We start from the raw sequence: 13696 nt of genomic DNA on the forward strand, positions 1-13696 counted from the left end.
TAGCACATTAAACCACATTAAGTCAACATAATAAATTGTTTATTATTTTCTTACTTCAGATACAAAGGTAAAAGTATAAATACTATATCAAATTTCATTATTAATATTTAAATTGAAATTTTAGAAATGACTTCACTAAATCCTTCAGGCAATGATGATTTTTTGCCTGAATTAAAGCAGAACACCAACCTGAATTGTAATACACTTTCCAAAAAAAAAACTAACTGATAAAATGACAATAAAAGCAAAAGTTTGTAAAATATGGGTAAGTTTGCACACCTTGTATAGAACAGAAGACAAAAGTATAGCTGAGAGAGAATAGGAAACACAGAAGATCTTCATAAGGTGCTAAATTGTTACAATAAAATTTTTAAAAAGTCAGAGTAGAAAAACAGAAAGATTGCAATAGGTATGTTAAACCAGGGAAATGGATACTAATAATGGTTCTTATAATTTAGGAAAGTAATTTGCCAACAAGTGTCACTTTTAATGAGTGTTATAAAAATTATACAAATTATTCTTCACCCACAGATTATAAATAAATAATCCAGCCAACTTTGCCATGAATTGTAATTTGTGATGGTACAGAAATGACAAGGAAGAGAACCCAGAGCATCTTTGACATTTAACATCCACAAAATGGCATACACACAGAGAAAAGCATACCTGAGAGAATAATGTTGACTAAAAGGTGTAAGGAAAAATGATTTCACAATGAATCTATGAAATATTTAGAAACTCTGAGTGAATTTTAGATAGTGTGTGTGTGTGTGTGTGTGTGTGTGTGTGTGTGTGTGATGGTAAATATATAAACAGAATCTGCTCAAATTGTATGTTTCTTTCACGTACATTTTATACGTACTCTGAACACTCCAGGGAGTTTGTTTGTAAGGGCACTTACAAACAATGTAAAAATGTCTTTAATGCATTTCTCTCCAAGTTGAAGTTTCTAACTCTAAGAAAAGCATTTCATTTCATCTGAAAATCATTAGCAGTGAAAGCAGTAAGTTGTGAGTTGAGTACTAGCTTGATACAGTTATTCTCAGTGTGGGTGAATATATATTACAAATTTATTTATATATTACAAATTTCCTTTAACTACAAACTTTCTATTGTGTCGAAAGCATGACCCTACCTGCCTAAAACCTCTTGATACAAAGTATCTGGAATATTATAGCCAGGGACCTCATCATAGCCCCTGGCTCCAATCTATGGAATACTGGGCTGGAACTCATTTTCAAGCCCCCTCCACTGGTGGTTGCCTTAGTCTAAACTCCACCTCTGAGAAAGCCTGACAAATGGTAACCCCTCTCCAGGGAAGGTCAATGGAAACCATTCTCAAAAGCTAATTAAACTGCCCTCCCCCACTGAGAATGTACACATGATCTCTGGGTTGCACTTGGTCTCTCCTCTCTCTCTCTCTCTCTCTCTCTCTCTCTCTCTCTCTCTCTCTCTCTCTCTCTCTCTTCCCCTTGCCATGCTTTCCAGGTGCCACTGGTAAGCATTAAATTAAACATGGGCATTTTTCATTTTGTCTAATTTGGTCTGATTAGAATTATTTGCATCAGTGGAGAGGTTCATCTAAGAAATATACCTAACACTTTCTATATAAGACTTATTTATCATTTGAATACCTCAAAATGTTAATACCAACTGATATGATCCTTTTTTCTGATTACATAAAATTTGATTTGACTTCCACTATTTTTTCCCTCAATATGTTTGCCAAGAAACATTTTCCAGGAAATTAAACAGCTTCTATATTTATTTTTTTGTATACCAATAATATATTTGACATTATCTGTGGTAGTTTGAATGTAAAGGGGCCACATACATTCATAAGGAGTGGTACTACTAGTAAATAGTAGCATTTTTGGAGTACATATGACCTTGTTGGAAGATATGTATCACTGTGGAGGTGGGCTTTGAGGTCTCATGAATGCTTAAGCCATGCACAGCATTTCAGTTCACACCCTGATGTCTGCCAATCAAGATGTGAGATTGTCAGTTACAGTGTCATGTCTTCCTGCAAGCCTCCAAGTTTCAACATGATGATAATAGACTAATCCTCTGAAACTGTAAAACAAATTGAATTAAATATTTTCCATTATGATAGTTTCTGTGGCTATGGTCTCTACGCAGAAATACAAAGTGTAGCTAAGACAGAAATTGGTGCCAGGGACTGGAGTATTGCTGTTATAAGCCTGACCATGTTTTTGTTTGGAGGAATTTGGACTTTGATACTTTGGGTTAGGAAAGCAATAAAGGTACTTCTTAATGAATCATGCTAGTTTCAGCATACAAGGCAATGTCCTGAGAATGATTCAAATGAACTGTGGGGGACTGGCTCAGCTGCTTTCAGAAGAGATGAATTTTAGTATGGTGCCTAGAGTTCTATTTTGGTAAAGAAAATGTTGATTTTTGCTTTTGTCCAAAGAATATGCCTTAGGCAAAAGTGAATCTATTTGGATTAATTCAGTTGGCAGAGGAATTCTCAAAACAACCTATCATAGACATTGTCTGTTATGTGATTACTAGTCTTCATACTTATAAAAATTTATAATGAGAAGCAGAAAGCTGAGGAGAAAAAAAAAGCACCAGGTAGTAGAATGAAGCTAATTCCTGTGTCCAAGTAGATAAAGATTGAAAATGACAGAATGAAAGTGGTGACATCAGGACAAGATTTGTCTAAGTTAAGTTTCCTAATTGTGGTGGTGCACATCTTTGATTTCAGCACTGACAAGGCAGAGACCAGCAGATCTCTGAGTTCTAGGCCAACTTGGTCTACAGAGAAAGTTCAAGGACTGCCAAGCTCAGGGCAGTGGAGGTAACCAGCCCAACCAGGAAGCTAGTAAAGATGTAATTGAAAAAGGTGGCCATATTTCATCCCTAGCAAAGAGCAAAATTTGGAAGTTTCAGAGTTAATGATAGAAGAAAAGGGTTATGGAGTTTGTATCTATGACTAAGAAAAGCCAATGAAGCCAGATTTCTGTCAGGGGTGTCCCTAAGTAGAGGGCTATGGAGACCGTTACAAGAATCTCTGAAGTACATGCCTAGATTGACTTGGAGACTCTATGATATTGGAGATTTCAGAGTCCTGGAATACTTCCAGAGGAATGTCCCTACCAGGAAGTTAAATCAATCAAAGAAAAAGAAGTGTATTGCAGTAAACAAAGCTGAATGGATTTGGAGATGTGGAGTATTTTGACAACATAAATGGGGATGCATGTAAGAGGTCCTTCTGTCTGTGAGTTGCTTTCAATAGTTAATAAAGGAACACAATCCAGGTAAGAAAGAACAGCTACCTTCAGAGGCCTGAGTAACTTCAAGCCCCTACACTTGCGGGAAAGTTTTGTAAAACTGAAAGTCTAAATTTAAAATTTGAAACAAATATTATGTTGTGGTTGTCTTGATCTTAAGAAATGAATTGAACCTACGTCTTTGAAGATTGTCTTTAACTTTAATTTTTAAAAGAAAACTTTGTAGAATCTCTCTCTCTCTCTCTCTCTCTCTCTCTCTCTCTCTCCAATAATTTATTGGGATCCTTCCCTCAAAGCCTTTGCAATCTCGAGGTCACTTTTTCTGCTTTAGATCTTCGTTTCTAGTTTCAGGAAGATGGCTGGGGGCAGGGGCGCAGAGTACTGTTCTGCGAGGCTCTTGAGGAAGCTGCTACTCTCTTCCTCCTGCTTTAAGAACACAGCTGGCAGATCCAGCGCTTCATACAGTGCTTTCACGGGTGCCACCTTCTCTGGGTCCTTCCGCTCATAATTCTACTCTAAGATTTGACGCTGTTGCAGAGTGGCTCGTAGCAGACACTGAAACACCAGTCAACTGCAACTGTTGTCCTGGATGTCAGTGCTGAACTTTCCAGTCACACTGGGGTCACCAAAGAGATCAACGTAGTCATCCTGAAGCTGAAAGAACTCGTCCATCTCTGGCAGGATCTTCATCGCATTGGCATGTTCCTTCTCATCAATGCCCGCCGTGTACATGGCAGCTGCGACAGGAAGGTAGAAAGAAGAGAAAGCTGTCTTGTGCTTGACACTGTGCCTCTTTTTATGTGTCTACCAAGATTCACCTGACTCTGGGGTGCTGTCATGAAGTCTAGGGTCTGCCTGATCTCTGTCTGATAGGAACTCTGCAGAAAGAGGTCCAGCTGATTCAGGTAGTAGGGCTGCTCCCTGCAGCAGAACTTCAGCAGGCAGTAGATGCAGGCTTCGAGAAACAGAGCTTCATTGACAGCATCCAAGCCTATGCCTGGCTTTCGCTACCAGCAGTTCTGTCCGCGGCGAGTGAGAACGGAATCCATGATGTCATCTGACACAAGAAGGAAAGCCTGGAACAGTTCAACACACCAGTCAACAGTCAGGGCCCGCTGAAGACTCTCGTCATCCTGTTTCCTTGGCTCCACCAGCTCCCAAAGTGCTTGAAACATAGTCAAATCAAGATTGTACTTGCCTCCCACAGCATTGTACTCTAGGACCTCCTTGAGCTGGGTAATGGTGTCGCCTGTCTCTGGGTGGCCTCAGTCAGTACCTTGACAATCTGGGAGAAGTGATAGACGAAATCATGCCTGTCTTGGTTATAAGCCTCCAATTTCTGGTTCCCATTCATTCTGATAGAGGAACCAAATGCTCGGCTCCCTAATCGACTTCTCCCAAGTAGAATCTCTGTTTCAGAGGACATGATACCTACGTATGCTAGTTATCTTGTGGCTGTCAATTGCTATAACAAATGTATGACAAAAACAGCTTAAAAACAGACATTGTTTTTGCTCCCGGTTAGAGGATAAAGTCCATCATGACAAGGAAAGGATGCAAGCAGGAGCTTGAGGCACGTGATCACACTGTATCTATAATCAGGTAGCAGGGAATAATGAAGTCTTGTGCTTGGCTTCTCTTCTACCTTTTCACTTTTTTATTCAGGCTGAGACCCTGTTCTGTAACATTTATAGCTCTCATGCTGGGTAGATCTTTGCGTTCTAGTTAAACTTTCCTACAAATTCACAGGGGTGAGTCTCCAGGATGATTCCAAATCCAATGATTAAGCAGAGCACTGTTTAATTAATAATTCTCAAGTGAAGAAAAGGATAAAAGGTTATTTAGACACAAATACAAGTACTTCAGGGAGACTGAGTTTTAATTACTCATGTATTCTCATTCGTTCTGCACCAATCCAAAAATCTCTCGCCTCTCATTGTCATGAAATAATTAAGCCCCATTTTACATGGCAATGAATTAAAGTCCAATCATTCCCTTCATGTTCTCAGTCTCAATTGTATATTGTTTTTGAAGGAGGCCCAAACATTACTTGATTTTGTCATGCAGAAGAGTCAATTAGCCTTTCCTAAATGACTCTATTTTTATGTTTCCACTCTTGCATTTTCAACCAATCATTGTCCTATTTTTTGTAAATCCCAAATTTTAACTTTCTCACCATGATTCTCATTTCTAATGCAATTCTCTATTCTGGCAAAGTAGATTGTTCTGCCTTTAAAGATTAAGGCTCACAGCTGAAAACAATTGTTGTTTTCTTCTGTAAAAGATAGGGTTCTTTGCATGGGATTGACCTAAGTCCTCTTCATATATTTGACAGCTGTGTAGCTTGATCTTTTTGTGGGACTCCTAACACCGGGAGCAGATGTTTAGGACTCTGCTGCTGGCTTTTGGGACACTATTTCTCATAATGGATTGTCTTGTTTAGTTTTAATACAGAGGAAGGTGCTCTTACAACTTGATATATATTATGTTTTTTTGTTTTTGTGGGGGTTTTGTTTGTTCTTTTGTTTCTAGTGGGGTTTTTTGTTTTTTGTATTTGTTTGCTTGTTTGTTTGTTTTTGGAGGGGGTGAGACAGAGTTTCTCTGTACCTTTGGAGCCTGTCCTGGAACTAGCTCTTGTAGAAGCTGGCCTCAAACTCACATAGATCCGCCTGCCTCTGCCTTCTGCCTTCCCAGTGTTGGGATTAAAGGTGTGCACCACCACCAATACACCATTTCTTAAAGACAACTATAGGAGGAATGCCCCTTCCTAAACAGAAATGGAGAAGGAGTAGGTTGGGGGAGGCAGAGATAAGGGGAGTCATTGGACTGTGAAGAAAGGAAGGAGTGGAAACTGCTGTCAGGATGTAAAGGGAATTGATTAAAGTAAAACAAATTAATGCTAAAATATGGTTCTTAAATTTCAGAGGCTTCTGTCTGTACCAGATGAAAGTAAATACAGAGAATTTTGCTCCGGGTGATAGATATTTTTCTAACATACTGATATTCACTTTTACCAATAGTATCTGTTGAAGATGTTTTGTTTTTTTTTCCATTGTGAATTTTGAAGACTTTGTCAAATATTGCATGTCTCAAGATATGTGGATTAATGTCTGAAACTTCAATTTGATTATATTCATTCACCAGTTTGTTTTTTATGTTAATACTATGTTTTTTTATTATTGTTACTATAGCTCTGTAGTAGAACTTGAAATCAAGGATGGTGATACCTCTGGTAGTTCATTGTTCTAGCAATTCTGGGTTTTTTTCCATATAAAATTGAGCATTGACTTTTCAAGATCTGTAAAGAATTACTTTGGGATTTTAATGCTGATTTTTATTGAATCTGTATATTGTTTTGGTAAGATAGACACTTTTACTCCATTCTCCTATTGACCGATGGACAATGATTTCATGTCCTCTCCATTGTTTTTCTTCAAAGACTTTACATTCTTGTCATAAAGGCCTTTCACTTGTTTGGTTGGAATTACCCCAAGATATTTTCCAATATCTGTGCCTATTGTGAAAAGTGTTATTTCTGTTATTTTTTTCTCTGCCCATTTATCATTTCTATATAGGAGGGCTACTTATGTTTTCAGCTAATCTGGCATCCAGTCATTTTGCTGATGTGTTTAAAAGCTGTATTAATTTTCTTGCAGAAATTTTTAATAAAAAACGAAAAACAATTTTTCTAATTCAATAAGATTTGTCATTTTGCCTAAAGTTTTTCAAAGTGTGTTTTTTAAGGTTACATACTTATCACATGAGGATTAGATGAAAATAATACTTAAAATACGTGTCTACATTAATGCATTTAAAAGTATATGATATTCACAGAAAAGGGGAAGGAAGCATTGTAGGACCCAGATACATCAATGATACCAAAAGAACACAGATTACAGAGTCAACCAGGGCTCTCACAGGCTTAAAGAGATTGAATTGATAACCAGTGAGGTTGTATTGGTCTGATCTAGGTCCTCTGCAAACATATTATGGTTGTAGAGAGATTTGGTGGTCTTGTGAGAGTCTTAACCATGGGGAAAATAGGCTAGTCTGACTCTTTTACCTGCTTTTTGGTCTCATTTCCTCTTATTGAGTTACTTTGTCCAGGTTTTAAATTAGGGAATGTGCCCAATCTTATTGTAACTTACCATCTTTGACTAATAACCTTGTAAAAACTGCTCTTTTCTGAAGGGGTACAGAGGAAAAGTGGATCTGTAAAAGAGGTGAAGTATTTGGAGGGAGAACTGCAGTCTGGATATAATATATGAGAAGAATAAGTAAAGCAATTAGTTAAAACAAATAAAGATGTAAAATAATTTTTAAAAAGTTGATGATTAAAAGAAATTTAAAAGTATGACATTCTATATTATAAATAAGACAAAAAGACAGCCTACTGAAAGGGAAAAGATCATCACCAACCCCACATCAGACAAAGGACTTGTATTAAAAATATATAAAACCTCAAGAAATTAGACATCAAAATTCCAAATAACCCAATTAAAAATGGGGCACAGTACTGAACAGGTAATTCTCAACATAAGAATCTCAAATGTCCAAAAGACACTTTAGGAAATGTTCAACACTCTTAACCATCAAGGAAATGCATATCAAAAAAAAAAACACTGTGAGATACCTGTAAGATGGTAATCGTACACCTGTCAGAATGGCTAAGATCAAAAACATGGATGATAGCTTATTCTGGAGAGGATATTTAGTAAGGGGAACACTCATCCAATTCTGGTGGGAATGAAAACTTGTACAACTACTTTGGAAATCAATATGGTAGCTTCTCAGAAAATTGGGAATCAACCTACCTCTGGATCCTGCAATAACAGTTTGGGGCATATACCCAAAAGATGCTCAATCATACTACAAAGACATTTGATCAACTATGTTCATAGGAACATTATTTGTAATAACCAGAACTTGGAAAGAATCTAGATGCCCCTCAATCGAAGACTGTATAAGGAAATGTGGCACATTTACACAACAGAATACTACTTAGTTGAAAAAAAAAAACAGTGACATCTTATATTTTGCATGCAAATGGATGAAACTAGAAAACACCATCCTGAGTGAGGTATCCCAGACCCAGAAAAAGATGAATATACTCACTCATAAGTGGATACTAGCTATTAACAAAAAATATTGAGCCTATAGTTCATGATCTTAGACAAGATAAATGGTAAGTCATACCCTAAGAAAAACATTAATGGATCCACCTGGAAAATCAAAATAGGCAAAATTTTCCTAACAAAATTGTGACCATGGGGGTGGGTAGAGAAGGGAGAGTGGAAGTAGAAGAGAAGGGGAGTTGGAGAGGGTAAGAAAAACTTGAGGGAACATAATAGTTGAGATGGAGGAAGGACAAAGGTGAGAGCAAGGAAAAAGATTTCTTGATTGAGGGAATCATTATGGGGTTAGCAAAAAACTTGGCTCTAGAGAAATTTCCAGGAATCCACAATGATAACCCCAGAAAAAAATACTAAGCAATGGAGGAGAGGGTGCCTGAACTGGTCTTGCCCTGGAGTCTGGCTGATGAATATCTTAAATATCACTATAGAACCTTTATCCAGCAACTGATGGAAGCAGAGAAAAAGACAAGCATCGAAGCACTGAACTGAGCTCCCAAAGTCCAGTTGAAGAGTAGGTGGAATGAGAATATGAGCAAAGAGGTCAAAACCATATGGGGACACACTCTGAAGCAGTCTGCCTAAGCTAATGGGAGCTCATCAACACCAGCCAAACTGGTTAAGAACAGTACAGAATCAAACTAGTCCCTCTGAATATGGTTGACAATTGCATGGCTTGGGCACACTGAGGAACTACTGGCAGGGGCACCAAGATTTATCACGACTGCTTGTACTGGCCTTTTAGGAATCTATTCTCTTTGGATGGATGCCTTGTTCATATGCCTAGATATAGTAGGGAGGTCCTTGAACCTTCCCCAATGCAATGTGCCTTACCCCATCTGAGGAGTGGATGGGGCTGGCGTGGGGGATATGTGGAGGAGATGGGAGGAGGGGAGGGAGTGGGAACTTGGATTGGTATGTATAATGAGAAAAGATAGTTTGTTTTCTTTTTAAAAAGAATAAAAATTTTAAGAAAGAATGAGAACAAAGAGTGTAAGCAAAATTACTACACTAAAGCTGATATGCATATCTAGTTTTCCATAATAACACTCTTCAGGCAAAGTACATTTTTCTTTGTCTAGACTTTGAAATACAGTATTTTCTCATCATAAATTACCCAAGACTATTTATTTGTTTGTTTGATTATTTTCCATCCATTCATTCATTCATTTCTTCACTAGTATAATCTCACGTCACAGACCAAGATGGCCTCTAATTAATCATTCACCTACTCTGATTTCTTTGTGGTTGAAGTTGAGGCCACTTAGCTGCTTCTCAATATTTTCTTACAAAATAGTTTCTCCATTATGTGGACTAAATACACAAGGAATTCAGAAAATAAGTGTGTTTCATAGTAGTGTTTGGTTAAATTGTGATTTGTCTGATTGACTGAAATATATGATTAGAAATTCTTTGTACTTACTCAAGATTGTCATTAACTAATGGTACAATTGCAAATGTAAATTTTTCATTTTGTTATTCTTTTTCAATTTTTCCTCTCCTTTATTTTCATCATTTCGTACCCATATCTTAATATATGTTGAATTTTATATAATCTTTCCCACTACCATCTTGTGGATATTAATGATACCACACTCAGTCCAGATCTATCATGCAAATTTATATGGTCTGCATATAAACATTTATGGCTTTCTGATATCACTTATATATTCCTCACACCTGAATAGAGGCTCTGAAATTATGCTAAAGAGGAGATTTCCTAATTCACTGTCTATCATTTCAGAATTCTAAATGCCTGATAAACATTCAACAAGAGTTACAAAGATATTTTATTGTTTAAAATTTCAACTGTCATTTCTTAATACCACAATATAATGCAGCTCTCTTCTGTGTTAGGACAGCTTCTTTTAAAAAAAATTCATAAAATCAATTATACTTAGTACAAATTTCCTGGAGATCTTCCTAATGGATGTCAAGTGAGCAAAGTTATTACACATATTAATTTCAAATCCTGTGTATTGGTCATTGGGTTTGGTGTATTCTCCCACAGTATCATTTAGAATTTGGAAAAATAACTTATTTTAAAGTTTGAGATAATAAATTTCTAACTTTGGTGATCTGAATAATTTTAATATTCATATCAGAAAGTTTTTTGACATATTTTGTCTTTTATGAAAAGATCTTCAGTGTAATTGTGCCTATCTTTATATATATCTAGTGACACATTAGTAGTCATACATGTAGTATGAAATACTAGTCTATATTTGAAATATAAATATGCTCTCAACTTAATAACAAACTTAATAATGAACTTTAAAAGGAAATAAAATTTTCCATTTCTAATAACTTTACTTATTTAAAGAATACTACTAGGGTCATCAGAGAAATGCAAATCAAAACAACTCTGAGATTCTATCTTACACCTGAAAGAATGGCCAAGATCAAAAACACTGATAACCACTTATGCTGGAGAGGTTGTGGGGAAAAGGGTACACTTCTGCATTGCTGGTGGGAATGCAAGCTGGTACAACCCTTTGGATGTCAGTGTGGTGATTTATCAGAAAATTAGGAAACAACCTTCCTCAAGACCCAGTAATACCACTTTTGGGTATATAGACAACGGATGCTCAACTTTACCACAAGGACATGTGCTCAACTATGTTCATAGCAGCTTTATTTGTCCCAGCCAGAACTTAGAAACAACTTAAATGCTGCTTGACTGAAGAATGGATGAGGAAAATGTGGTACATTTACACAATGGAGTACTACACAGCAGAAAAAAAATAATGATATCTTGAATTTTTCAGAAAAATAAATGGAGCTAGAAAACATTATTTTGAGTGAGGTAACCCAGACACAGAAAGAAAAGTATCACATATACTCATTCATAGGTGGATTTTAAACATAAAATAAAGAAAACCAGACTATAAACCACAATCCCAGATAATTTAGACAACAATGAGGACATTAATAGAGATTTACATAGATCTAATCTACATGGAAAGTAGAAAGTCGTAAAAGACAAGATTTTCTGAGTAAATTGGGAGCATGGGAACCTTGGGGGAGGATTGAAGGAGGGAAGGGAGAGGCAAGGAGGGAAGCAGAGAAAAATGTAGAGCCCAATAAATATCAATAAAAAATAAAAAGAAATACTACAGGGGAATTTGATTTTTCCAAAGAACTGTGACATATGGGTTGAAAAAAATTAAATTTTCAAATATATAAAATTGAAAATATGGAGCTGAAGAGACAACTTAGCCATTAAGAGAAATTATTTTGTTAGAGCACAGCATCAGTATCAAAATGGAGGCATCACAACAAACACCTGAAACCACAGCAACAAGTATGCATCTAGGTGGAGGGAAGCTGGAGTGGCTTCTTGTTTCGACCTAGACTAAAAGGTGGGGCTTCTAGATTCAGAGAGAGAGAGAGAGAGAGAGAGAGAGAGAGAGAGAGAGAGAGAGAGAGAGAGAGACTTTCTTTGTCAAAAGAATCAATGGAGAGTTATAGAAGAGGAAACCAAGTGCCTTTTCTGGCACATGCAGACAGATTTGCAAATGTATGGGCAAACAAGCTAAAACGAATACTACCATTAAAAGTAAGCTATTACTAATGTTTGCAGTTACAAACTGAGGTTTTAGATAAGTTAAATACAACATATGAAATCTCGAGTAAGTTAGAATATTATTTTTGCTAAATTATTAAGTAACTAAGGCAAGTAAACAAAGTCGCAGTGTACATATATTTAAATGTCCAGTGCACACCTATGTGTTTATGCAGCAAAAAGGCTTATATAATTAATTTAGTAAGTATATTATGTCATCTAGGTCATTCCACGCTTGAAATACCAAATAAATCATATAACAAACTACAAATAGTTAGTTCAAACACTTTAGTGGCAAGATATGCCATTTTATGGATGAGAGAACACTGAAATAGATGAAGAGATGAACTTTAAGATGCCTGGACCTGGAGGGAGGCGGGAGGAACTTGAACTTCCCCCTGGGCAGGAAACCCTGACTGCTCTTAGGGATGGAGAGGGAGGAGGAGAGGGAGTGGGGGGAGTGGGAGGGTGGTGGGAGGAGGGGCGGAAATGGAAACTTTTATAATTTAATAAAATTACAAAAAAAGATGCCTAATCTCCTCAGACATTTAATCATCTCTGTGTCTATTATTCATCCATAATTAAGATTTAAATATGATTTCTTATTATGTCCTAAGTGATGATTCATTGTAATTGATAGAACATATGCTGCCAATGATCCTTTCTAGTAAAAATATTTAGAACTAATAACATAAGAGATTAAAAATATCATTTATAAATTATTCACAACTCAATAAGACTTTTCTGTTTATTAGCATGTGATATTTAATAATCTGAAAGATTGCTCAATACTACTGAATATCCTTGTTTAAAAATGGAAAGCTGATACTTTAATGCTTAGAGAAATGTTTTGAAATGCCTTGATAGAGACTTCTAGCAAGCAATTTAATTTGAATATGATTGGTTTGGGTAAACTTTGATGCTTCATGTTTCAGATATGGAAAATAGTGTCAACTTATGTATTTAAAGTATTAAATAAACTGTCAATCATTTAGCATGACTACAGTCTTGTTAATAAATATGATAAAGTGACTTCTGTTATAATTCAAAAATATATTCTAAAATTTTCAACATCTAATTAATAGGTTCAGAAAATTTAGTCAGCTACCTACTTGGTTATGTTTCTGTCATATTTTTAAAACAAATGAATTTTAACAAATTGTATAGAACATATTTATACTGTTAATTAAAGACTCCAGTTTTAAATTTTTCTGATAAAGTATATTACACTACAAAAATGGAATTGTGTTGCAGAAATATATTTGAGGTAATTAATTTTTGATTTCCTTTAAACTTTTTTGAATACAATTATTCTCCTCTATTGATTCATCTGGAAGATGCCACTGGAAATTATGATCTTTAATTCTCCTGCTCCCTTTTTATTCTCCATTTGGCCTATAATTATATTAAGTATGAGAGCTATTAGCAGAATCCTTCCCACTGTGTGTCCTTATGAAATAATTGCACCACATGGCACACACACGGCTCATATTCAAACTGTTATTTTTGTTCCTTTAGCAACACAAATGCACCTGTTCTCGACACAATTAGGCTTGGCCATATTGAAGATAATCAAAACAAATAATGAAAAATTGTTTGGTTTGATTTGGAAAATAAGGCATAATGCCTAGTCAGGCATTGGAAAAGCTTTGATAATGAGCCTGGGTAGAATTAGCATATTTAATGAAAATTGATTCTGTTTATATACAGAGGTAATGGATATGCTTGCATAATTTCTG

General features: G+C 36.0%; 1 pseudogene; it reads right to left on the reverse strand.

Moving 5' to 3' along the window:
• Window positions 1-3587: 3587 nt before the first annotated feature.
• On the reverse strand, window positions 3588-4632 carry LOC148119706 (farnesyl pyrophosphate synthase pseudogene; annotated as a pseudogene).
• Between the last annotated feature and the right edge of the window lie 9064 nt (window positions 4633-13696).

Source organism: Myodes glareolus, chromosome 15 (assembly GCF_982192425.1).
Source record: "Myodes glareolus chromosome 15, mMyoGla1.1, whole genome shotgun sequence".
NCBI lineage: Eukaryota > Metazoa > Chordata > Mammalia > Rodentia > Cricetidae > Myodes > Myodes glareolus.